This window comes from Tamandua tetradactyla, chromosome 7, assembly GCF_023851605.1.
Source record: "Tamandua tetradactyla isolate mTamTet1 chromosome 7, mTamTet1.pri, whole genome shotgun sequence".
In the NCBI taxonomy this organism is placed as follows: domain Eukaryota; kingdom Metazoa; phylum Chordata; class Mammalia; order Pilosa; family Myrmecophagidae; genus Tamandua; species Tamandua tetradactyla.
Genome location: NC_135333.1, coordinates 127,940,103 through 127,965,775, shown reverse-complemented (window position 1 = coordinate 127,965,775; position 25,673 = coordinate 127,940,103).

Sequence of the window (25,673 nt, the reverse complement as noted above, 5' to 3'; positions counted from 1 at the left end):
AAGAATTCTAGAAAAAATTCTTATTTTCTAGAAGAATTTGTATAAAATTGTTATTATTTATTCCTTAAATATTTGATATTTGGTATAATTCACCCATGGAGCCAATTTGTGTCTGGAGTTCTTTTAATGGAATTTTTTTTTCTTTTGCTGTGAAAACAATTTTTAAAATAGATACAAGGCAACTCATATTATCCATTTTTTTCCTTCAGTGAATATTGTTCATTTTAGTCTTTCAAGGAATTTTTCCATTTTATATAATTAATCAGATTTCTTGAAAGATGGGTGTTCATAATATTCCCTTGTTATTTTATTAGTTGTGTAGGATTTGAAGTAATAACATCTCCATCATTTCTGGTACTGGAAAATTGTGTCTTCTTTTTTACTAATTTTATTGGCCATTTCAAAAAACCAACTTTGGGTCCATAGATTTTCTCTTAAGTGTTTTGGATGCAAGTATTTACTGCAGCTATGTACTTAATCACATAAAAAATGAAAACGACCTAAATATATCCATCAACAGTTGAATGAGCAAACAAACTGTAGAATATCCACACAATGGAATACTAGTCAGCAATAACTTTTGACGTGCAAAAACTTAGATAAACCTAAAAATAAATATGCTGAATGAAAAGAGCCAGTCTACCCCCGACTATATACTATAATGATTCTACTCATAAAATATTCCAGAAAAGTCCAATTTATCTAGTAACAAAGAACAGTTCAGTGCTTTACTGGGGAGGGGGAGAAATGGATGACAATGAGATGAAAGAAAACTTTTGAAGGTAATTAATATTTTCACATCTTGATTATGGCATTTTTTTGGTGTGTGTGTACACATTTACTAAAGCTTGTCAAATTGTGCATTTAAATATCATGTAGTTTACTATTTGTTAATTATATCTGAAATAAAACTGTGAAAATAGAATGCCAAATGTAGCAATTTCAACCTAATTGAACCTACATTTGATTCAGTTTAATATCACCTGCAGTTATTCGATTTTATTGCTTTCTATTAGTCAGTACTGTAGAAATCATATTAAATTATTTCACATTACTAAAAGCACACTGTAGATTAAATCATTTTTATGAATTTACTTAAGAATATAAGTCCCTAAGTGAGCTCACAAATCAACATATGTATTATGAACAAATATTTTGATTGTTCTAACTAAATTTATTTACAGTTCATGTTTCTGAGGGGAAATTGTCCTCACATTGGTAAGCATCTATTATTACATATATTTTTTCATATATTTTCTTATATATAATAATAGGAGAATCTCCTTACAATCCCTCAGATGCTTCTCTCATTTGCTCCCTGAAGGGAAAGAGACTATTCCTATCGTAATGTCCATCCCACTTTATTATAATTATTGATGTATTTGACAAATTATTTTATTGATTAGGCAAAAAATCCTTGGAGAGAAGAGTTGTTATATTGACCTTGTTTCCACAGAGCAAAAACAAAAAAGCATCAGTCAGAATTTATAGCCTTAAATAATGTAAAAGATGCATTTTTAGAAAGGACACTTGTAGACTCAGAATAAAGGTTACTAAGTCAATTTACTACTCAGTTGAAATATGAAAACTCATCAAAATCTGAGTTTGACTTTGGTAGGTAAAAAGATGAGCAAGCAATTAAAGAAGCACAGGTCAGGGGAGGAGCATGAGAAACTGCAGCAGCTGCTTCAGTGAATGGAACAGCAGGAAACGGCACAGCAGGAAGGAAAGGGGCAGCGGGACCCGCACCGGACCCTGAAGCAGCAGTGGTGGGCTCAGGACCAGCAGGGCCAGCAGCCGTACTTCCTGAAGAAGTCTGAGCAGCGCCATTTGGCTGAGAAGTTCAAGGAGTCGACATGCAGCACGAAGCTGGAAAGTTTCTTGACTCAAAAGAGGTGCCAAAATGAAAGTGCGGACAGGACACATCTCCCTTTGGGCAAAGAGTGAAAAGGAACTATCCTCAGCTCTCTTACTGTCTCAGTGAGACGTGGATCTGTGGATCTCGGAATAGGCCTGTTCTGTTCTTTCCCATTTAAAGGCCAGCGTCACAGCTGCCCTTGAACTAGATTGGTGCAAGGACTAGAGGGTTCTTGGACTGTCCCTAGGGTTGGGCAAGAGGAGCAGCTCACCCTCTTTCCAAGCCCCACTGCCTCTTCTTGGATCTGTTTTATCATACTGGCATGTCTTTCTCACACCCTTGCCTTAAACCACCGACTCTTGTACAGAAGAAGAGAAGCCAGGATGGAAGAAAAGGAGCCATTAAGTGACCTTGACCTAGTAAAGGCCACAGAGTCTGTTGATGGCTGTATGCAGGATGCTCTTCATGAGCATTCTTGTCACTCAGCTTTTTATTCTGTTACTTTTGTGGGATTTGTGGGTGGACTGAAGCTACTGCTTTAGTGGGCCACATGTCGAAGAGGCAACAAAGTCTAAGACTCCTGCAAAGTGAGAAGTCCTATTAAAAGTCCTTCCTACCTGAGTCTGGGCCCTTGAAAGATGACACCGCTATTTAAAGTGAAAACCAATCCCACAGAGGAAAACTCACCCACTTAACTTTGATTATGGAAGCAAGGGGAAGTAGGAGGTAGAGACAGAACACTCCCCAGCAGTATATAACCAAAGCTGGCCCTCAGGATGTTTAGGATTAGAATTCAAACTTCCATGTCACTGGGAAAATTCTCAAGCTGATGATTTAGTTTAAAATATTCTCAAGTCATAGTGCCTTGAGACACCTGGCAAAAGCAAATGTAATTCTCTCTTGAGGCCTGTACTTTAAGCTCAGCCCTCTAGGAATTCGTTCAGATCAAATTTCAAGAATATGAGCCTCCAATAATAGCAAAGCACACAAGGAAAGAAACTATCGTGAACAAGACTGATTAGGAACAACCGTCAACACAGTCATGCCAGTAAGGCCTGGGATTTGGAATTAGCAAATGTATGTTTAAAGAAAAAGTATGACTAATAGAAAGAATATAAAAAATGAAAAACAAAGTAAAAAAAAATATGTTGGGGGAATATTAAACATTTTGAAAAATTTCTTAGCAATTTTATTCAAAAGCTGAAGTGTTATTCCTCGAGATGCGGAAATTTCACTGTTATTATGATTAATATCTTGCAGCTATTCTCACAGTTGTATTGAGTTACCCTTTCTCTAAATCAACTTATCCCCCGCTGCACCCCAACTTTGTCATTTTCCTTAATTAAAGCCCAAATTCCTACTGGGGTCCAAATAACCCCAAACTGCACTGCTTATGACCCTCCCAAATTATTCAACAAAATTTCAACTATAATTAACTTGTATGGGTGAAATATTCATTGCAAAGGGAATATGTGCCATCCAAATAGCACATCTAGAAAACTCTAACCCTTTGAGTCAGAGATTGACCTATTACCTACACTTCTATTTCAAAAGCCTAGTTATTTAGCAAAAGTTTCCCAATTATTTCTATCAGTTTCCTGTGGGTATTAGAGGATTAAGAAGCCACAAATCCCAGCCCTCCAAATGACTGCTTACTCTCTCTCTCCAGGTAAGGTTTAATCATTAACTACCAGTCATGATTATATATTTATTATATATGTACCAAGATTCAAAACTAAACCATTTAAAGAACCACTGCCAAGAGCTCTTGCTGTCTGAGCATTGCAGCAGACGGGTCTTACTGCTTCCTTCAAGCCTGGAAGGGCCTCTGAAGTTACTTTCCTGCTATTCTCTGCAAAAGAAGATAGAGAATACCTGTTACTATCACAGGCCAGCCAAAGCCAAAGTGGCCTGTGATGGCCTGAGAGAGGTGACTGCACCAAGATAGGTTGCATTTTTGGCATCTGTCTTAACAAGACTTACATTGTTGTTTCCTATAAGCTGGATATGGCCACAAAAGAGAGAAAGAAGCAATGTGCATCGTTTTGTGTCTTATTTATCAAAATGATCTTTAAGGGTAGAAGAATCCTAACAGAAAGGACTTGGGAGGGAAAACAAGATTCCTAAAGCTTGGGATAAAAATTCATCTGCCTAGGCCCAGGAAATTATTCAAAAAAAGGTGTGTAGTAGGGAACCTCGGAAAGTTCCAAAAAAACACTGTGTAACAGAGTCAGCTTTAAGCATCTCTGATAGAAAATGAGAGGACAGCTCCCAATGGAGAATCCTTTCCTGCTTTTTACCTATTCCCTTCCATTCTACCCCAGGAAAGAAACTGTCTAATAAGCTTGGAGAATGGGAGAGGAAGGGGGAAGAAAAGGAACACAATGAAGAGAAATAGAAAAATGCAGCCATAGCTTTCTTTCCAATAAAGCCTTTGATCCAGCAGTAGGCTTGAGGTGGTCAGCATGTACTATAAGTTGTACTCAAAATTACAACTTCCTACCTGAGATTATGTTTGCAATTTTAAGTGTCTAGTTTAGAAAAGTCATTATGTTGGTTGAGTACTCAAGGAAGCAGATACCAGGATGGGATGAGATATGCACGATATTTCATGGGGCAAAATTCTATGAAGGAAATAGGCAGGGAGCCAGAGAGGGCAAGGAGAAGCATTCTAAACAAAATGCAAGTCTGACCCCTGGCTTTCTGAAGGAGGAAGAGAGAAAGTGGGACTGAGAAAAAAGTGCCTCTGATTAAAGAACAGTCTGAGCAACATTTTCTCCAGAAAGGTGAGGAATTTTTGTGTCAAAGTTACCTATTAAAAGAGCCCCACATCTTGTATGTTGGCCCTTTTACATGTCCCTGCTGTGCTCAGTTGTTGCCTATAAGCAGCCCATGGGATTTGGTAGTGGCTCCAGAAGTGTGACAGCTGGTGACCATAAATCAATTATGCTACCTGCCACAACAGGAGGGCTGAATGACACGTTTTTATGACTTTCACAGTCATAAACTCGCTTGAATTTTCACCCTGGGCACAGGAAGAAGACTGGCAGTAAATAGATATTAAAAGAATTATGGGAGATAAAAATAAAAAGGTAGTTTTATTACATAAGGAGCCATGTGTAATTCAAATGTCTGTGGCTTAAATAGCTGAGGTCCCCCAGCCTCTTGTGGTGCTCTTTATTTAAATAAAATAAAGTGATATAGAGTGGTATAAATGAGCAATGCATACCTCCTAGGCAAGGATTTTCTTTTGTTACTTCTTCTATACTGACAGATATAGAAAGATCTTTGATGAATAGGAGTTTACTTTATGCATTTTCTAAATATTATGAATAAACACTAGGCAGAAAGCAGTAAAGAAACAAACAACAAAGCAAACAAATAACTCCTGTGGCATATGTGCACATCCTATTTGGGAAAAAGAAAAAAAATAAATTTTAAAAAGTTAATTTAAAATTTAAACATATATGTCAGATAAGGGGTGTTATGAGACATGAAGAAAATGAAAAGAGACACCGAATTGGAAGTACTTGGGAGAATTGCAATTTTTTAAATTGACCAAGAAAGGTGTCACTGAGAAAGCAAAAATTAAAAAAATATGAAGGGAGTAAGGAAGAAAGTCATGTAGGTAATATTAGACCAGGCAGTGGGAACAGTAAAGCCAGAGATCCTGGGTTGAGTAGATACTCAAATCACACAAAAAATTGCAAGGAGGGGGGAACTTTTGGGAAAAATGGAAGAGTAGGGAGTGCCAGGACTCAGTCCATCCTCCAGAGAGCTAGTAAACAAACAGGAACCATCTGAACCAATTGCTCTGAGCACCAGAGGCCGGGAGAACACTCCACGGTGTTCAGGGAACAGCGGAAGGAGAAGGCTGATAAACTGATGAAGAACTGTGAGTAGCACTCTCCATGCCGGTGGAGGCTGGGGACATCCCCCATCTCATTGCAGGCCACCTCAGATCCAGTACTTGGCTGGCTGCTTCTGTCAGAGGGACATAGAAATCCTCTTCCTCAATGGGGTTGGGGGTGAGGGGTGGGAGGCACAGCCAAGCGCCAATCACAGTTTTTTTATTAGTGAATTCAGATTGTTGGGTCCTGGCTCTGGGTTATAGTTTCAACCTGACTGGGACTTAAACAGCTAGCACCCTCTGCTTCAATCGTCCCAGTTAGGGGTGGAGTCAGTGGAAGGCACAGTACCACCTTAAGACTGCAGGGAACAGTGTGTTGAAGTGAGCCACCTGCAGGGTAAGCCAGGAAAGCATAGATTCAGAAAGCCATGATCAGGTGTTTAATGCCTTTCCTGGTCTCCTCCCCAGGGCACATAAGAATTGATTTAACTGGTTTATGCCCCCATGGTGAGTCCCTGGCCCTGTTTTGCTTAGAAAATACTAACTTGGAAAAGTCCTCTTCTTCCCAGGATTTGCCTACCATGCAAAACCAGCTACAGACAATGAAAGGAATGTTAAAATACTACAAAGTCAAAAAAAAAGAACGGATTACCATTCCCAGAAAAGGAAAGGAGTAGAGGAAGTTTTCTGTTGGCGGAGAAACAATTGTACAACTAGTGTAGTTCTAAAAATTGTACCCTATACCCAGGGCAAGAATCAAATGAAGAAGAGCTGAAAAAATTCTGATTAGCTAAACAAGGGCAACTATAAAGGTCTGGAATAAACTGAACCAATTGTCAAAAAAAAAGCCTTAACAAAAATCCAATCAACAATAGAACCATAAGCAAAAGAGAAAAACTGACCTTTAGAGTAAACTCATCAAGATAATGAGATGCTTAGACGTTAGTACAAAATAACAAGCCATACTAAGAAACAGAAAGATATGGCCCAGTCAGAGGAACAAATTAAAACTTCAGGGGAGACACAGACTTTGGGACAACTAATCAAAGATGCTCAAACAAATCTCCTAAATCAATTCACAATGATGAAGGGAAAATAAAGAATATTAAGAAGATATTATTTTTACATACAGAAGATTTTGGAGGTATAAAAAGAAACATAACCAAAATTATGGGAATGAAAGGTACAATAGAAGAGATTAAAAATACACTAGAGGCACACACTAGCAGATTTGAACAGGCAGAAGAAATAAAAAATTAGAAAACAGTACAACTGAAATCTTAACACATGGAAAGACAGAGAAAAGAATGGGGAAGATTGAGCAGAGTATCAGAGATTTGAATGACAGTACAAAGCCACATCATATGCACCATGGGTGTTCTAGAAGTAGAAGAGAAAGGAAAGGGGGCAAAACAAATATTTTAGGAAATAATGGCCAAAAATTTTTCAACTCTTATGAAAGATAAGAATATACAAGATCACAATATACTCCAAACAGAATAAATCCTAATAATCTTACTCAGAGACACATACTTCTGAATATCAAATGCCAAAGATAAAGAGAGATTCCTGAAAGCAGCAAGAGAAAAGTGAGGGACCATCAATAGATAAAGTGCTGATTTCTCATCTGAAAATATGGAGGTGAGAAGGCAGGGGTATGATACATTTAAGGTACTGAAAGAGAAAAAACTGCTGCCAAGAATTCTTCATCTGATAAAGCTGTTCTTCAAAAATGAAGGAGAGTTTTAAATATTCACAGATGAACATAAACTGAGAGAGTTCATCAACAAGAGACTACTCTATAAGATATATTATAGAGTTCTTCAAGCAGAAAGAAAAAGAGAGGCTTGCAAGAGAGTGTAGAAATGAAGTTTATCAATAAGGATAATTGTTTCAGTTTGCTAAAGCTTCCAGAATGCAATATAGCAGAAATGGATTGGCTTTTACAAAGGGGATTTACTAGGGTATATATTTATAGTTCTAAGGCCATAAAAATATTCAAATTAAGGCATCTAGAGAAAGACAACTTGACTCTGAAGAAAGGCAATGACAGCTGCGATTTCCCTGCCACCTGGGAAGGTACATGGTGACATCTGCTGTCTTCCTTCCAGGCTTCTGGCTTCAAATGGCTCCCTCAGCTCCTGTGGGTACTTATTGCTTTTCACCAGGGGATTTTTTTCTTTAATTCTCTCAGCTCTCTTAAATGACTTCAGCAAGTGGCAGGATTACATCTGCATGGAAATAATCAAAAGGACCCACTCAACAATAGATATGCCCCCATAAGATTGTATCAAAAGAACTTAGGCTTTTCTGGGGTATACAACAGATTCAAACCAGCACAGTAACTAAAAAGGTAAAAAGAAAGACAAAAATAAGATATGCCATGTAAAAAACAAAGGACAAAATGGTTGAGGTACTGTTTTTACAGTAATAACATTAAATGTTAATGGAATAAACTCCTCAATCAAAAGACAGTATGGATAAAAATGTATGATCCAAATATATGCTGTCTAGAAGAGACTCACCACATAAAGACACAAATGGGTTGAAAGTGAAAGGTTGGAAAAACATATTCCACACAAACAGCAAAAAAGAGCTGGGGTAACTATACAAGTATCAGAAAAAAATAGACTTAAGTGTAAAATTGTTATGAGGCAAAGAATAATCCTATGTGTTAATAAAAGGTGTAATCCCTCAAGAAGAAATAACAATCATAAATAATTATGCACCTAACCAGGGTGACCCAAAGAACATGAAGCCAATTCTGACAAAACTGAACAAAGAAGTAGACATCTCTACAGTAATAGTTGGAAGCTTCAATAGACCATTCTCAATAACAGATATAATATCTAGACAGAGGAACAATAAGGAATCAGAGAACTTGAGTATATGATACATGAACCAGACCTAACACACATATACAGAACACTGTACCACAAAACAGCAGTATATACATTATTTACAAGTGCACATGGATCATTCTCCAGGATAGACCACATGTTGTTTGTCACTGTGTTGTGATAAAACAAGTCTATTCAATAAATTTAAAAAGGTTGAAATTATACAAATCACTCTATGACCATAAGGGAATGAAGGTAAAAACCAATAACAGAATGAAGAACTAGAAAGTTCACAAATATTTGGAAGTTAAACAGCATGCTCTTAATAAGTGCGTCAAATAGAGAAATCAGTAAAATATTTTGAGAAGTATGATAATAAGACACAACATATCAATAGTTATGGGACGCAATGAAGATACTGCTGAGAAGGAAGTTTATAGCCCTAAATGACTACATTAAAAAGGATGAAAGAGCTATAATCAAAGACTTAACTGCACACCTGTAGGAACTAGAAAAAGAACACCAAACTAATCCCAAAGCAAGCAGAAAGAGAGATGAAGATTAGAGGAGAAACAAATGAAATTGAGAATAGAAAAATAATAGAATCAATAAAATCAAATAAATGTAAGTTCTGTAACCCCCTAGCTATACAGACAAAAAGAAAAGTGAGAGAGGGAAGTTGCAAACAAATAAACAAGAAATGACGGGGGATATTATTAAGGAAGCCACAGAAATAAAAAGGATCACAAGAGGATACTCTGAACAGCTCTATGCCAAAAAACTAGACAAACTAACAGATGAAATAGATAATTTCCTAGAAACACATGAACAAACTGCGTTAACTAAAAAGAAATAAAGGAACTCAGCAAAACAATCACAAATAAGAATTGAATCAGTCATCAAAAGCCTCCAAACAAATAAAAGCCTAGAAACATATGGCATTACATGTGCATTCTACCGATTATTCCCAGAAGAATCAATACCAATCCTGCTCAAACTCTTCCAAAAAAATCAAAGGGAAGGGAAAACTACCTAATTCATTCTACGAAGATAATATCACAGATATTATGATAATATCACATATGTAGAACACTGTACCACAAAACAGCAGTATATACATTATTTGCAAGTATGGATCATTCTCCAGGATAGACAATGTGTCATTTGTCACTGTGTTGTGATAAAACAAGTCTATTCAATAAATTTAAAAAGATTGAATAACAATCATAACAAAGCCAGATAAAGGTGCTGCAATAAAACTACAAACCAATCTTTCTAAGGAATACAGACTGGAAAATTCTTAATAAAATACTTACCATTTTAATCCAACAACACATTAAAAGAATTATACAACATGATCAAGTGGGTGTTATTCCAGGTATGCAGGGATGGTTCAACACAAGACAATCAGTTAATGTAATACAGCACATTAACAAATTGAAAGGGAAAAATCGCATGATCATCTTGATTGATGCTGAAGAATTATTCAACAAAATTCAGCATCCTATCCTGATAAAAACAGTTCAAAAAGTATGGAAAATAGGGAACTTCCTCAATATAACAAAGGGCATACATGAAAAATCCATAGCCAGCATCATACTCAATGGTGAGAGAATAAAAGCTTTCCCACTCAGATCAAGCAAGCCAAGGATGCCCTCTGTCACCACTATTAATCAACATTGCACAAGAAGCTCTAGCTAGAGCAATCAGGCAGAAAAATGAAATAAAATGCATTCAAATCAGAATGAAAGAAGTAAAACTTTCATTATTTTCAGATGCCATGATAATATACTTGGAAAATACTGAGAAATCTACAATAAAGCTTCTTGAGCTAATAAATTCATCAAAGTGACAGGATACAAGATAATGTGCAAAAATCAGTATCGTTTCCATACACAAGCAATGACCTATCTGAGAAGACAATTAAGGAAAAAAATCCATTCAAAATTGTGACTAAAAGAATCAAGTATCTAGGAATAAACTTAACCAGGGATATATGGACTTGTACACAGAAAACTACATAACATTGCTAAAAAAAGATCAAAGTAGATCTAAATAAGTGGAAAGACATTCCTGATCATGGATAGAAAGGTTAAATGTAGTTAGGATGTTAATTGTGACCAAATTGATCCACAGATTCAACAAAATGGCAATCAAAAAATTCCAACAACCTACTTTAAAGACTTGCAAAAGCTAGTTATCAAATTCATTTAGAAGGGAAGAGATCTTGAATGGCTAAAACATCCTTAAAAAGGAAGAACAAAGTGTGAGAATTAGCACTTCCTGATTTTAAAGCTTATTGTAAAGCCACAGTGGTCAAAACAGCATGGTACTGGCACAAAGACAGAAGGACTGACCAATGGAATAATATCGAGAGTATGGAAATAGACCACACAATTTATGGTCAAGTGACCTTTGACAAGGCCCCCAAATTCACTGAACTGGCTCAGAACAGCCTTTTCAATAAATAGGTGTGGGAGAACTGGATATGACTAGCCAAAAGAATGGAAGATGATCCTTGCCTTACACTCCATGTAAGAATGAACTTAAAGTGGATCAAAGACCTGAGTATGAGAGCCAGTACCATAAAACTCTTAGAAGAATATGTAGGAAAATATCTTCAAGATCTAGTAATAGGAGGTAGTTTCTTAAACTTTACACCCAAAGCACAAACAATGAAAGAAAAGATAGCTAAATGGGAAATTTAAAATCAAATGCTTCTGCACCTCAAACGACTTTATCAAAAAGGTGAAGAGGCAGCCAACTCAATGGGAGAAAATATTTGGAACCACGTTTTAGTTAAAGGTTTAATCCTTTATACATAAACAAAACATATAGCTCAAAACAAACAAACAAACAAAAAAACAACCCAATTACAAAATGACCTAAATATATGAATAGAAATTTTTCCAAAAAGCAAATAGAGATGGCTAAAAAGCACATAAAGAGATGCTCATTTTCGTTAGCTATAGAGAAAATGCAGATTAAGACTATGAGATGTCACTTCATACCTAAAAGAATGTCTGCTTTTAAACAAAAAGAGAACTACAAATGCTAGAGAGGATGTGAAGAAATTGCAACAGTTACACATTGCTGGTGGGAATGTATAATCGTACAGCCATTATGGAAGACAATTTGGCAGTTTCTTGGAAAATATTGAGTTGACCTATGACCTGTCAATACCACTGCTCTGTATATACCCAGAAGAGCTAAAAGCATTGATACAAACAGACACTTGCACACCAATGTTCATTCATTATTCACAATTGGCAAAAGTTGGAAACAATCCAAATGCCCATCAATAGACAAGTGGATAAACAAAATGTGGTATATACATATGATGGAATATTATGCAACAGTAAAAGGAAATGAGGCCCTGAAGCATATGATAACATGGATGAACCTTGAGGGCATAATTCTGAGTGAAATAAACCAGACACAAAAGGATAGATAATGTATGATTTTGCTTTTGTAAAATTTATTGTGTTTTTGCATATGTTATACTTCATAATGAAAAAGCACCTGCTGAATAGCACTTAAGGAATGATTTTGTCAAATGCTTTCCCAAATTTTTCAAAGCTGAGAACTGTGGAGATCTGTGAAGGATGGGATCTTCTTAAATGTCCAAGAAATTGTTTCTTAGAATGCTATAAAATGTTTTATTAAGTATCAGTTTAACACCTTCTCAAAAAAAAAAAAGAATCATTACTGTATTAGGTAGGGTTCTCTAGAGAAACAGAATCAGCAGGAGATATCCACAGATATAAAATTTATAAAAGTGTCTTGTGTAACCATGAGAATGTAGAGTCCAAGTTCTGTAGGGCAGGCTGCAAGCTTGTAACTCTGATGAAGTGCCTGGATGAACTCCACAGGAGAGGTTGATCAGCTGAAGCAGGAAGAGTGACTCTCTTCTGAATTTTCCTTAAAAGCCTCCCATGATTAGATAAAGTATCACTCATGGCAGAAGATACTCTCCTTAGCTGATTACAAACACAATCAGCTGTGGATACAGCCAGTGTGATCATGATTTATGTCCATGAAATGTCCTCATAGCAACAGAGAGGCCAGCGCTTGCCCAACCAGACGATTGGGCACCACCACCTGGCCAAGTTGACACATGAACCTGGCCATGACAGTTATTATTGCAATGATCATTATATTTCAAAGGTCCCCCTATCCATGAGAAATTTTTGGCAGTGTTCTTTATATGAAGAGTTTTGTGCTGTAGAAATGACTGGATATACCACCACATAAATTATTAGCATGCATGTAAGAATTCCTAGAAATTGATCGAGATCTTTGAATGATATATGTGCGGGTTTGAAACTGTTATGTAAAGCTAAACTCAGAGGTTTATTTATAATATGGAATATAAGAGACATAGAGATGCACAGAAGCTACAGATGGGTGAATGGTTAACTAATAAAGTTGAACTTAAATGTAAGGGAATGGATAGAAGTGAAGGCAGTTCATTAATGAGTCTACAAGTAATATTGCCATATTGAAGGTGAACATGAGTGAAAGGGGTTGCATAGAGGCATGTATCCCACTGATTAAAGCTGCAAATATAAATAAGTTCTTATATGAACTATTTCAAATGTATGGACCTTGTACAGAGAGTAAATAATAACAGGGTAAGGGGGAAAACTACTATTGCATGCTGTGTTCTCTGTTTAATAGGAAGATATCAACAGCTCCACAGCAATAACAGAGGTAAATAATTTGGGGGAAGGACAAGAGTTAAAAGGAAGTTTATATTTTCTATTTGGTGAGGGTTTGTTTATCAGTTATTTTTCTCATGGGAGCAATGCAAATTTTTTTAGAATTGAGAGTATTGACAATTATGCAACTAAGTTATGATAATGTGAGACCTGGATTGTTTGACTCTAGACATTATACATGATGTCCAATGGATGGAGGTGACTAAAGGATACACTGATTGAGAAGTAGAATGGAAGACTGTTGTGTATATGTTTGATCAATATCCTGAAAGAAAGGAAATCATGAGGCAGACAACAAGATGAATAAACTTGGGAAACATTATGTGATGAACAATAAGCCAGAACAAAAAGACAAAGATAATGGGGTCTCTTTTAGAAAATAATTATAATAAAATTGTAGCCTAGATTGTAAGATTTTATAGCAGTCACATTTCGTCTGAAGCTGTAATTGTTATTTCTAGATGTGGAAAAGCTATGCTATATATGTATATTAATATAGATATAGATATAATCAGGAAAATACAAAATATTTCCATGTGGGTTTTAGTTTGAACCTGTTATGTGCCCCAGAAAAGCTATCGCCTTTCCATTCTTACCAATCTCATGGGGCCAGACCTATTATTTAGGGTGGAATTTTTTATTAGGTTGTTTCCATGGAGATTGACCCACTCAATTGTGGATGTGGCCTTTTGATAAGATAACTTCCATAGAAATGTGGCATACCCAATTGTGGGTGTGACCTTTTGATTAGATGGAAATGTGACTCTGCCCATTCAAGGTAGGTCTTGATTAGTTTACTGGAGTCCTTTAAAAGGGTACATTTTGAAGAAACCTCAGAAGCAGATGCAGACACAGACATTTGAAAATACAGAAGCCCAGGAGACACCAGGAGCTGAGAAAGCTGACAGAAGCTAGAAAGGAACCAGAGCTGACATAGACACAGACATTTGGAAATGCTTGGAGTGCCAACAGAGACATTTGTAGATCAAAATAGAAATAGCTTGGGTGCTAAGCAAGGACTCACAGAAGTAGCCAGAACCTGAAGAGAAGGAATTTCTTAACCTGGGAGATGCTGAGCTAAGAAATGAAACCCAGAGTTCTGCTTCGGAGTAAGCTAAGTGTGGACCCACAGATGTTTAGAGAGGAAGCCACTGGAATCAGAAGCTGGAAGCAATGGAACCAGGAGCAAGGACCAGCAAATGCCAGCCATGTGCTTTCCCATGTGACAGACATTGGCCCTTTTTCAGTCAAGATATCTTTCTGGATGCCTTTGTGTGGACATTTTTATGACTTTAGAACTGTAAGCTTGTAACTTAATAAATTTCCTTTATAAAAGCCATTCCATTTTCGGTGTGTATATTCCAGCAACTTTAGCAAACTAAAACACCATGATAAAGTAGAAAAATAGCTTTTACTATAACATGGGGTAGATAAAGCTAACAATTCTAAATTAATGAATTTTTAAAAATTAAATATTTGAAACATAAGACATGCTGTTCTGCCTTAGGAACAAAATTAAGCCAAATTAATTATGAATATCAATATGTTGTTGGTATGAAACACAGAGTCCTACTTAAGATCTGTTGAACTGTTATGCTGCTCATACACAAAAAGTAGCAGACTAAGTAAGACAGAGGAGTTTTTTGATTAGCAAATGTAATTATTTTATGCCCTTAGGTTTATATCTTAAGTTTTGAGTGCTCTGAAAACTTTTTGTTTTATTTTTAAGTGGTTAAGTCAGTTTTCAACTCAGTTCTCAGAAAACTGAAGGTGTATAAAACCTGACTTTTTGATAAATAGGGGGTAATAGCTAAAAAAAAACTTGCATATTTTATTGGTAGACTATAATATTTCTTAATTTGCAAATAAAAATTTTTACTTTGTTTTATTAAATAGAAAACTAAGTTTATCTACTGTAGGTATATATATCATTTGATGAGATGCTAAGCAAGCCAGAATCCAGAGTTGTGTCCCGGAGGAGCTAAGCAAAGGCCCACAGATGCTTTGAGAGGAAACTTCTGGGATGAGAAGCTAGAAGCAGTGTACCAGGAACAAGGACCAGCAGACACAGCCACGTGCCTTCCCAGCAGACGCAGGTGTTCCAGATGGCATCAGCCTTTCTTGAGTGAAGTTAACCTCTTGTTGGTGCCTTAATTTGGACATTTTGATGGACTTAGAACTGTACATGTTTAACTATTAAATTCCCTTTTTAAAAGCCATTCTGTCACTGGTATATGGCATTATATACCATATATGGTATATGTAGTCTTAGCAAACTAAAAAACTAGGCATTGATGGATCAAGAAACATAAAGCCAACTACTAAAATTTTCTATCTCTCAGCTCAGACAATTTTTTGACATGGTTGTAATGTTTTAAAACTGAATTCTGGTGATGATAGACACCTCTATAAATTTTATGAATGCCTTGAATTGTATCTTTAAAGGAATGATGAATTGTATAGATTTATGGTATACAAATTATACCTCAATAAAGCTATTTAAAAATAAATCAAAAGGGCAGGCCAAGGTGGCTCACTGGCAGAGTTCTCACTTGCCATGCCGAAGACCCGGGTTCATTTCCCAGTGCCTGCCCATGTTAAAAAAAAATAAATAAAATCTATTGTATTATAGACTAAAGAAGAAAAAACAAATGGTCGCATTAATGGATGCAGAAAAGGCATATCATATAATTTATGATCCACTGCTGGCAAACTCTCTCAGCAATCTACAAATAGGACACTTCCTTAACCTGACAAATAGCAAAAACCCAAAAACTAGTATCTAGCCTTGCACTTTAGATGGAATAATTTCCCTTTCTGAAGAGAAATAAGCCAATGGCATCTACTTTCACTCTTCTCATTAGATATCACTGGAAATACTAGTCAATGTAATAAGCAAGAGATATTAAGAAACTACCTATAGATTAGAAAGCAAAAATAAGACTGTTTTGATTCACAGTAGACATGATTATCTGCTTACAAAATACTAAAGGATCTATATAAAAGCTCCTAGAAATAAAAATAAAGTTTATAAATTTCAATAGCAGTGCCATCTACAGAAGACTGTTGGCAAGGTGGTTCAAATGAGGATTGAAGAGGCATGAACATAGTTGTGGTAATAAGGATGGAAAGACCTGCTGGATTTTTTATTTGACAGAGTATTCAGGAGGTACAAATAATAGAATTGTGTTTCTTTCATGTGAAAAAGAGGTAAGAATCTAGAATATTATAAATGATTGGTTAGGTAGATGACCATGTTCCTCTATGTTTGTATTTTTTTCCATCTGAGTTATTCAAGCCAAAAATCATGGAATTATAATCTTTTCTTAAAATCTCATATTGCACATCGAATTCATGAAGAAATCCTTCGGAAAAACATATTCCCAATCTTACCACTTTTCACCAACTCTACCACTTCTATCCTTACTTATCATCATGTCCCACCTTTACCACTGCATAAGCCTCCCAACTAATGACCCTTTTTTTATTCTGGCTTTGTACAATTTACTCTCCACATAGCAGCCAAAGTAACTCTTTTAAACATGAATATGATCATGCAATTGCTGTGCTCAAACCCCTCTAATGGTTTTACTTCAGATTTAAGAATAATCTAAAAGAGTTGCATTCATTTGTAATAGTATCATGAAAAATAAGAAAAAGAATGACTCATTTAAAAGATATATGGCATATTTTTAGCAATGTTAATGAGATTCTAGGTTGGAAACTTTGGAATTATTTGACAAGACTTGATAGCACTTTGAAATGATTATATAGATGTGATAACACATTGAGAGCATTGGTGCTGTTGTGTGAATCAGTTTACTCCTCAATTATTTCATTTGAAATTTACCACAATCTCAAAAGAGTTCAAAGATAATTAAAAATTTCTTCATTCTCCATTCATTCCTCAAACTCTGGATTGTGAAGATTGGACATTAGAGTGAGAAATTATTTTCTTCATATATATTCTCTTCATTTTATCTTTCTCCTCCTATATGCAAAATTATTTTATATTAAATTTTAATATCTTTATGTATTACCACTGAGTCATTCAACTTTCATGATTTCTTTTCTTAAATAAGGGAAATCCTTCAACTGCCCTTACTTGTTATTTTAAGAAGAAATACATAAGATACCAACAATTTATAACATAATATTCATAAAAGTAATTTTCAAAATAGTTCATGTGAATCTTAATTGAAAAATCAGAATTTTTTCCTTTCCTAAATCATTTTTCTCTGGTATAGCATATTTTCTCTCCTAACCCATAATCCTCACTCTCTTTTAGTGAAGACTTCACCAATGCCCTTAGACATACTTATATTCCTAGATATTAAATTCATTTTCGTTATATCAGTGGATTTAAGAAGATAATAGAAAATGAATTTAGGAGACAAGCATCAGAGTTTACACTGTGTGACTGAAGTCTGCTCGTGTTATCACAGTTCTTCCTTGTAATATGTGCGCATCAGGACAGGTTCCGTTTGTGCTTAACACCATCAACAGCACCTGCTTATCAAAGATCTGGTAATTAGAAATATCACTGCTGGTGTTTTAAAAATGATTCCTTCCAGGTGTACCCAAAGTAACACAACAATTTTCTGTGTTTCTTGAAACAGTAGTGAAAGATTAAAGAGAATGAGTTGACCAAGTGGCCCAACTAATTTTATTTTAATACTTAATAAACCTTGGTGATGGTGGGAGAAAACCCAAAATTCTTGTGTGTCAATTGTCACCCTATGGAAAAACGATATAGCAAGCTCACATTTAAAAAATACATAAATACATATTCATTTATATGGTAATATAACAAAGATAAGTTCAAGTACAAAAAATTCAGTTAAATGTATACCAATCAACTGAAATATGCAAACATGTATTTATATTTAAGTTGTTGAATAGAGATTAAACAATCAAAATTGCTTAATAAGTGGAGCCACCTTTATTTCATCAGGCAAATGCTCATGTATTATAATCACTGTACAAACTCCACGGAGAGTTGAAGAAGGTTGCAACATGGGTGGAATAAGCTGGAGAACATTCTAAAACTTCTGCACTGTGGGCTGGTGTGTAAGGAGTGTGAAAAGCTGCTACACAGTGTCCTAAGAGGACCACAAGCTTACCTCAGGAATGAATGAATACCTATGCGCATCTAATCTGTTTTAGGAAGACATAGGATTGTGGGAAAAAAGCAGTAGTTAAAGTCAGGAGGACTCCAGGCGGGTAAGCAGGACAAAGCCCACATTTTAAAGCTGAAATCATAAAGCAGGAAGGTGGGGCATTCCTGGATACACAGGTAACATACATCAGGTGCTAAAACAAATTTAAGCTGCACTAATTTTGAGGGTGATACCAGCTAATCTCAGGTTGACTGACTTTTTATTTTTATTTATTTTTATTTTTTTTTATTAATTAACAGAAAAAAAAATTAACCCAACATTTAGAAATCATACCATTCTACATATGCAATCAGTAATTCTTAACATCATCACATAGATGCATGATCATCGTTTCTTAGTACATTTGCATCGGTTTAGAAGAACTATTGGAAGCTATCAAAGCTTGTAGATGGGAAGCACTAGAAAAGGGATACATTGAAGTTACATATCTATAATTTCATCGTCAATTTTACCTTCAGGTTTCTCTTTCACTTATTTTTATCACAATTTTATGTTCTTCCAAGTAAAATATTTTACATGATGCATTTTCCATTCAATTTTAAATTGACTGAGGTAAAATATTGTGTCCCTACATTTCTATATAATTCTCTCATTCTCATTTAAATGATCTATGAACTGATGATTAAATGCCATCTAGTACAGATTATGACGATGATGGTGATGGTGGTAGTGAAAATTCAGGGAAAGCAATGCAATACATAAGAAATTTTAAAGAGGATATCAGCATAAATAGCTGTGCTATTTGTTTATTAAAAATATATATGCATAATTTTCCAGAATATCACAATGAATTGCAAATACACAGTATTCATGTTTATAGTGGATGAATAAAACTTTTTACCAAAAACATACAAATCATATTTAAAATTTCCTTATTTCCCTTCATAGGTGAGTGAAAAGCATTATTTTCCTTCCAAAGATTTAGCCAAGTCACTATTATTTGCCTGAATGGAAGAGAGAAGATGCACAGAGAGTCCCCCCCCCGCAAACCAACATAAAACCCACATATACTGACTTATGACCATGTCATAGGTTGTGTATACCTTTATAACTTCTTATTATTGCCACATCTAAAGGGGTATTAAAATCAGCTTTTATTTCTGAGGCACACCCTAACTGATGGGGGGGGAAATATTAACAGAAACTTGGTTTGTGGTGGCAGAAGCCTTCCTGGCATTAGAATCATGACATAAATCATCTTCATACTATATAATCAATAAGGAACAACTGACTGATACTTATACTGCCATTAAGACAGGCCACTTGGATACAATTATTTGATCCACAGTTTATCTTCCATATGATTGAATTTGTACAATATTCTACAAATAAGTACTACACCATTATAGCCTTTTTTTAGTGTTCACAAAGGAGTGGTGAGCATGCTGGAATGTGCCAATTGTTTCAATACCATTTTGAGCCCAGTTATTTATCCATTTTTTTTTTTACCACAGCTGATCTCATACAGGCTAAGAATAAACACAATCCTCATTCAATAAATTCAGATTAAGGCCTAACTGACTGAAGTTCAATCTGGGCTGCAAATGCTTTTATATTTGCATTTAGAAGGAGAAATAAGGCAATATAGACATTATAAAATATAACTGGTAAAACATAATTAATCATAAAACAAAAGCAAAGTAATGAATTCCACCCTCTTAAACCTGCTATTATTTGAAGATGTCTCCTCTATGCATGTATACCAGGTAAGAGTTAAAATCATTATATCACACTTAGTTTCATAAACCAAGATTACAACACACTTTTCTGTTCCTTTTTACTTTCTTTCTTTTCCAATTTTTTCCCCACACTTTAAATGGTGTTTATGAGATCAACACTATCTCATTATATAACCTTAGTACCTAGATTTTAGTATGGATTCCATCCACTATGCAACTTTAGCTTGAAAAAAGAATGCCAAGCCCCAACAACTCAATGGGAAAGCAGAATCATTACAAGAAAAGCAAGCCTGCAAGCCCAGGGTTTTACTTTATCCTGAAGTTTTTATTTTTATATATTGATCTGTTTCACAATAGGACTAAGAAGATTGCATTATTTATCTAACAGTGATATTTTTATCCTCGGTAAGCAAGAGACCTATACATTTTTAACTTTTATGATGAATTCATCTTGGACTTGAATACACTAAATAACCACTACTAATTTTACATCGCTGTATATTTAAGAAAATGTCACCAAGAGAGGAAGTATAGATGCAGTTGGCATGTAAGAATTAGGGAAGAAAACTAAAAAACTCTCAGAGGTTTTTAACACTGTAGTATCTATCAATTTTCATTTAAATGCCAAGAAATAAAACACACACACAAAATCACAAAAGTAAAGATTTTTATGAAAATATCTCCATGCGTTTTGAAGTTCTCTTCTTCTGATTAAAGACCAGAAAATGGCATTCTATCATATACAGAGTTTAAGAAAGAATATTGCTAAGAGAATAAGTGATTTCTTGAGAGCACCTGCTCATATAGCCTCATTGACATTCAGTGCTCACTCTGTAAATCACCTTTTGAGGTCTCTATCCTGTGTATTCTCTTTACCTAAGTGGAAAAATAGAACTTCTGACATAAAAAAATGGAGACTTAGAGCAGCAGTTTTTGGTGATTGAGGTTTTGCCAGGATAATACTTTGTGCTAAGCCTTTTATTTTATAAAAAAGAGAGGAGTGATTTGTTCAAAGTGGCACACAGATGCAACTTCTTGTTAGAGCTTGGAATAGAACCAGTTCTACTGTCCATGGATGAAGGCTCCACTTCTATGCAGTGATCAACATTAAATGATGAGTAAAGTGCACGGAATTAGTGATTTGGATACAAATTACTGAAAACAAATAGTCTGCCAGGCACTGTAGTGAGTACAATATTCGGTAGAATCAGGCTATACCCACAGTGCTCTAACCCCCATAAGGGGTAGTGTTAAGGAGTGTAGTATTGTCTAGGTCAGAACATTTAAATGTTACTTCAAACAGAATTTTTCTGCAGTAAAATCCTATTTCTTAATAGTCAGTTTACCCTTTTTTTAGTTTATTTTATATTTTTGATTGCTACTGGAAAATAAATAAAAATGTAATTTTGCCCAAGGAATTCACAAATTACTTGGGAGCAAAGCATTAAAGTGCTATTAGTAGAGTAAGAAAATTTATTTGGGAGTACAAAAGACAGCAACTCAATTCTTAAGGGAGTTGGGAAGGCTTTACAAAAGAAGTGTTCTTTGAGTTGGGACTCGACTGTTGAATAGGATTCTTCCAGAGATGAATGGCAAAGCGGAAAGTGAGGATTATGATGTCGGTAGAGTTCAAAGTTCAGATTTTTATAAATCTACATGGAATGATCAGTAGCTATTCCTTACAGCCATGGCTTTTGCTACTATTGAATCATAAGGAAACAGTCAAAGTGTGACTTTGAAAGATGCCAAGCATAATACTCCCTGTCTTTTAGGAGTAAGTGGAAGGCAGATTCTTGAAGCAGAACAGAGGAACCTACACCGTCTTTCATGCATGTTGAGGCATGTTTTTTTCTCTGATGGATACACTGACCTCAGCAATAGATGTCCCAAGGGGAAATGACTTCCATTTCCCATACTGAGAAGAAACCTGTCTTTATTGTCCTCCACAGCACTTAGCACACCGTTGATGTTTAATTAATGAAAGTCTCCCTTGCAACAGTGAATAATGTTGTCTAGGCTTACATTTCACTGTTCCTACAGTGGCAATTTAGAGCCTCTCCTCAAGTGCAGAGTCAAGTGACAAGTTAGTAATTCTCTTCCTTCAAATGCAGCCTTATTGCCACTTAACAAAGGCTTCTTCCTTTTAAATCATGTTGTTCAGTGGCTCCTAAACTGCTAAATGTTTCTAGTAGTTATAAATTATAACCTAATTCCTTTACACAAAGCCAATTTATAATCTATGGGTAAGTATGGATTTTAAGAATATTACACATTGAAATCTCTTAGTGTATTTGTCACAAGAACGTTAATGCTTTGGCCTTTAATTTTAGACAACTTTGTACCATTTCCTTTCTTCAATAGATACCCAAAGATTCATCCATGCAAGAAAACAAAAAGTGACTACTGTTTTACCAGTTTCTAATATTAAATGAGATCTGTCTCACCCTAATATGAAGCCATATTAGTCTTCACCAGTTTAAATGAGAATCAATGAAAGAAATTAGTTCTATACTAGGATATTTTTCTTGCCAGTAGATTGGTGAGAGATTATAGACGGTGAATCCTAAATGGCAATCCTGAAGTATGAAAAGGCCTGCAGATTTCCACGTAGATTTGGAAGATGCAAATATCTAACCTAAAACTAGAGGTTATTAAATGTGGTGAGCAGTTAAAGGCTCATTATGGGATAGTCATCATTAATAGCAGTACCAAGTAGCAAACATTATATATATATGTATATATATATATATGTGTGTATGTATGTATATAAACACACACACGTACTCACTCATGGATACATATTATATTCTTAGAAACATCATAGAATATTAATCAATTATCTGTAGTTCAAATATGAATATGTTTTATTTTGAACTTCAATGTGTGGTATATTTGAAAAAGGGGAACAAATAAAGTCAACAAAACCCAGAAATTTCTAAAAGATTAATATTGACCCAGCGTTTCTTAATATTTTCATATCTTTAAGTAGATGAGTTATAATAATTGAACAAAATGAAGTCTGAGTTTCAATTAAATTGCTGTATTTTGCCAGACATTGTAGCTGCATGTAAGCTGCAGTGTCTAGGAATAATACTACCTCTTAACCCTTTATCTGATCAATTCACTTGAAATCTCATGATTCTCTGCCATTCCTTAGTATGATGTCAATTCTTTCTTTTGACTAAGAGCTTCCTAACTGAAAAAAGAAATGAGACTATGGGATGACTTTTAAACAATTTTTACAACTTTTTATTATTTTTAAGTAAGTTTAGATTTACAAACATATATAAACATAGTAAAGAGAATTCACATGTACCTTTCACCCAGTTTTCCCTTAGGTTAGCATCTTACATAACCATGGTATAATTATCAAAGCTAAGAAATTAAAATTCCTGTAATACTATTAACTAGACATCAATCTCCATTCAGATTTCACTAGTCTTTCGACCAATGCAATTTTTCTGTTCCAGAATTCAATCCAGGATCTCACAATGCATTTGATTGTCATGTCTCATTTCTTAAAATAGTTAGGAGTGGAATGGCCAGATCATATGATAAGAAACATTTCACTTTTTTAAGAAACTGAAAAAGATATGTTGCAAAGTGTGTGAGTAATTTTAAATTTCCAAAAACAGCATACAGAAATTGCATTCCTTTATATCTAACCACCACTTGGTGTGGCCAGACTTCTTTATTTTGCTGATTCTAGTATGTCCAGAGGTTCCTCAATGTGGTCTTAATTTGTATTTCCCTAAAGACTAATGCTGACACTCATTAGTCATTAATCATTTGTGTTGAAAGGATGTTGAGCACCTTTTCCTTCACTTATTTCCATACATATATCTTCTTTGGTGAAGTATCAGTTCAAGTATTAAGCCTATTTTTCATTGGATTATTTCCTTATTACTGAGTTAGAATTTTTCATACATTTTAGATACAAGTCCTACATCAGATATATGCTTTGCAAATATTTTCTCCCAATTAGTGGATTACCTATTCATCTTTTAACACTGTCAGACGTTTGTAATTTTGAAGTCCAAATTATCACTTTTTTTTCATTTCTGGATTATGTCTTTGGTGTTTTATCAAGGATATCTCTATCAAATGCTAGGTTTGACACAGATACTCTCTTGGGTTTTCTTTTAGAACTTTTAGACTTTTTAATTTTACTTTTAAGCCCACAATCTATTCTCAGTTAATTTTTATATATGGGGCAAAGTATGGATTAAAGCTTATCTTTTTCACATAAGAATGTCCATTTTTTCCAGCAATATGTATTAAAAAGTCTGTTCATTCTCCACTGAACTACGTTTGTATCTTTGTTAAAAATAAGTGACATATATGTGTAGGTCTATTTCTCAACTCTACTCAGCTCCATTGATCTATTTTTCTATCTTTATACAGCTTCTGAGTACTATAGTTTTATAATAAATACTGAAATTAAGTAGTGATTCCCCTTCAGTTGCTTTCTTTAAGATTTTATTTTTGTCTCTTTTAGGTTCTTTACAATTTCAAGTGAATTTTAGAATCGTGTTGTCAATTTTTAGAAAAAGGCTGCTGGGAATTTGATTGGAATTGTATTGAATCTCTAGATCAATTGACTCTTGTAAGTGGCACACAAGGTAGTCTGTAATTCTTTCAGCAATGTTTTTGCATTTTTAAATGACAACTCTTTCATATCCTAAAATTTCATTTTGATTTTTAGTTTTAATTTATGACTGTCCATTGTTGGTATGTATAAATACAAACTCCTGCTTGAAACAACCAAAGTTAAAAAATATCTGAAACAAAATATTTCAAAACACTGGATATTAGGTAACAAATCTCATGCTTCCTAAAAGAGGAAAAACGAACGTGTTCACTACAACTACCCTTGGGAGAGTTTTCCTTCTGCTGTGAAGAAGAAGCTCTCCTTGAGTTGAAGAAACAGAACTAAGAATTCTGGGAAGAAATGTAAGACAGAGTGCTAGAGTGGAGAGAACTGCCCAGAGAAAAGATGCTGCAGATTTGCAAAGGGCATCCCTTAGGAATTCAGCAGAGTGTTAGTTAGCAAATGCATGTGAGGAAACTACCCCTGAATGAAAGAAAGAACATTTGAAAGCATTATGGAACAGTACCTGGTGTTCTGTTTTTATGGGGAATTTGTGCTGAATTAGTCTCCCTTTTCTAGTTTTAATTGATTTTTTATGATTTGATTGTTTCCTTTATTACTTGTTATGTATACCTCTTTTTTACACATTAAGGTTTCTTTTCTTTGGTGGCTGGGATTTAAAGTATACACATTTAGCTAATCAGAATCTCTTAAAGATTTTTTTCAAATATTTTAAAGATTATTTTAAAATAATCTCATATTGATATACATATAGTGTAAGGCCCTACCACAGTATATTCACAAACGCCTCCTTCTCATTCGTTGTGCCACTATTGTCACAAATGCATTTTCACATGTACTATAAACACACAACACAACTGCTAATGTTTTTGTTTAAAGACTGTCAATTTTCTTTTAGAGCAATTAAAATGTTTCAAAATAGAACTTCATTTC